Raw genomic sequence first — 3,374 nt, forward strand, 5'->3', positions numbered from 1 at the left:
TGCTGGAGGCAGGGACTGTGCAGTCCAGCTCTGGCCTTGAGAGGTGGGGGGGAAGGGGCCCGCACAGTCCAGCAGGCTGTCTTTCGAGAGAACTGGAGGAAGCAGCTACATGGTCCGGACCCAGCCCAAACAGAGATGAGTAGAGTAGATTCGAATCATCAATCTGTCTAAAATGGTTAAAATCTTGTCATTTGATCTCCCATGTGATGCACTTTGTGCTTGATCTGTTGGTTTTTTTATATTTTTCTGTTTGTTTCATATCAAGGTTTATCTCTGTTGTATGTTGTCATTGTTGGTAGCCTTCCTGACTCTCTGTTACGTGGTTTTCTGTTTTTCGGTATATGAAACCCAGGATGGTTTATATAACTATATAATCTGTAGAGCAGGGGTGCTCACACTTTTTCAGTATGCAAGCTACTTATAAAATGATCAAGTCAAAATTATCTACCAACTACAAAAAATGTAAAACATTTATTTTTATTTGTTACATTTATTCATAAATGTGTTGAGAATTCTTTATATGTACAATGTATGTTTGTGTACCTTGCATAACCGCATGAGTCCATATTGCACAACACAACACAATTAACTATGTACGTTTTTTGTCATTACCTGAGTTTATTTTGATGACTTGCACTGAATGGAATGAGCCAGGGATGCATACTCTGGACAGTAGCTGCTGACAGCCAGCCTCAAACACACTTCCAAATGATCATCAGTAATGGTGGAATGGTACTTGAACTTAATGATCTTTATGTGGGAAAAGTAGAGCCGATTAATGCAGTCAAAGGGGTAGCACCTTTTCTCACGCTTGGGTACTTTCCCTCTGTGAGTAAGTTCCAGAACTGTTCATGCGCTCTGGACTTCAGCTGAATGCCAGCTTGTAGTGTCAAAATCTCCCATTCCATATGAAAGTGATATGTTTTTGTCTTCTAACTTGGTCCAGCTCCCCCACTCATTTTATACCCTTTCTTAAGTTTAAGAGAAAAAAACATAAAAGTCTAAAAATTGGCAATAACTTAGCTTGTCAGTTTTGCTGCCCTTAGTGAAGTTATTTGCACATGCGTTTGACACTTAAGATTGCATCTGATTGGCTGGGCTGTATATCAGTTAAGTGACGGGATTGATGATAGGCTTACGTCTATTTTTTTAATGCCATGTGATCTACCCACACTGCATTTGCAATCGACTAGTAGATTGTGATTGATGTATTGCGCACCCCTGATGTAGAGACAATATCTAGAATAAGGGTTCCTGGGGGAGGAGGGGGTTGTACAGCAGGGGAGGTGGGGGGGAGGGGTGTTAACGAAGAGTTGATATCAAAGAGTATAAGAAGAAAGAAAACATTTTGAAACTGATTGTGGTAGCGATTGTACAACACTGCTTGATACGATTGAACTATGGGATGGTAGGATGGCTGGATTCCGTCCTAATAAAATGGTTTGAAAGGGAAAACAAAGAATAGATGTTATATAAGCATATTGTTTTGGGGAAACACAGAGAAAAATATAAGCTTAGCAACTTTACAATTTACAATAAAAAGTACGTACTACATTTTTAGTCTGCACCAAGCACTGTGCTATATAATAAATCTGTGACTGAATGAATCCTCACAATGATTACGTAAGGTAGGAGCATTCATCTAAAAAGTAAATGATCAGTCGTTATGATTAAGTAAATTGCCTAAAGCCATACAGCGAATAAAGTGGCAGAGTTGCTATTCAAATATAATCATCTCATTCTTACTTTACTAGCCTGTTTTATGTCAGTACAAGAAGGTGTCAGGAAGTTTGTGGGAAAATACAATGAAAAGATCATGAATTTCCCCAGAAACTTTTAGAAGCTGCCTGGTATTAAGTTTGTAGCAGATTTCCATACTCTTTTCATTCAATTTTTCCACAAACTTTTTGAAACTCCCTTAGATGTAAATTTAAAAGTTTAAGTGGGTATTTCTTTTAAATAACTTCAAAGTTTTGTAGGGATTTACAGTCTCTAGAAGAAATTATGATAAAAATAAATAAAGAGGGGGGGAAATGCTCATTGGAAAAAAAGAATACACCCTTTTGTGTTTTGAAGCCATCCAAGTAGGGAAATGCTAATTACTTCTCCATTGGTTTTATAAATAAAAGAACAGATGGAGACATTGAATGACTATTTTATTAATCTCTAAATAAAATGGACTCTCTTTTATACTTTAGTGTTATAATTCAAGAGAATGATGTGGCCATCTGCATTTGCAAAGATTACAGCCTTGAAAGCATAGCCTATGGGCAGTTCTGCTTTCTCCCAGAGGGTTAGGATAGTCTGCTTGATTGCTGTCAGTAAGTTTTGTAGGATGATTAGGTAACTTTTGAAGAGAGACTTGGATGCTGAAGAAAGGGCGTGGATACCACACATGGCCTCCTCTGGCTTCTGTAGGGAAGAAAACAAGCAAACTAACTGCCACTGAGTCAATTCTGACTCATAGCAACCCTATAGGGCAGGGGGAAACTGCCCCCTATGAGTTTCTGAGACTTGTAACTCTTTGGGGGAGTAAAAAGCCTCACCTTTCTCCTGCGGAACTGACTGGTGGTTTCAAATTGCTAACCTTGCAGATTGTAGCCCAACTGGTAACCACTAAGCATCCAAGTCCACACCAGCCCAAGGTTAATTGCCATCAGGCAAAGGTCAGACATGCCTCCACCCTCCATTCTTCTATAGCCTGGCACCAATTGTCCTTGCCATGCCACTCTTACTTCCCTACTGGGTTTGGTAATTCATTGCAATGGCCACACACAAACAGATATTACTCATAATTATGTGGTGTAGTAGGGAAGCTAAGTGTTCAGGATACATTGAACACTTCTCAGCTGAGCTGTGCTGGCAAGCATGTCATGCTCTGGTCCTTGGCCTCTCAGTCACATGATCCCTTGGCCTCTGCGTTGTTCCATGTGCTGGGAAGTCTGCCTCATGGTCTTGATGCTGCTCCTCTGCTCTGTCTCGTGGTCTCAGGATGACTCCTCTGCTCTGTCTTGTCTTGGTCTCTGGTGCTGGTGCCTCTGCTGGCTCCCCACTTCAAACAGGGATCTCACACACGTGGACTAGTGGTTCTTCTTGATGATCATGGAATTCACTCTCTGCTTCTGAGATGGCTCATTTATACTCAGAGGAATGATGAAACTGGCTGATCTCATGTTTTAGAGTTCCACACACATTATTTGCATGCTCTCACCTAATCATTTGGTAGGAGTTACAAAGAAATGGGTAGAAGGGTCATGCCAAGTAATTTCGCTTCCCCACAGATATACATTTTTATATGTAGGAATTTTTAAAAAGTTACTTTAGATGAGTTAGAAAAGCTGTCAAATTTCAATTAAGTCCTCTTGAGAGTTTTT

This window comes from Echinops telfairi, unplaced genomic scaffold, assembly GCF_000313985.2.
Source record: "Echinops telfairi isolate 266 unplaced genomic scaffold, ASM31398v2 ScPeMD7_7468;HRSCAF=8506_0, whole genome shotgun sequence".
Lineage (NCBI taxonomy): Eukaryota > Metazoa > Chordata > Mammalia > Afrosoricida > Tenrecidae > Echinops > Echinops telfairi.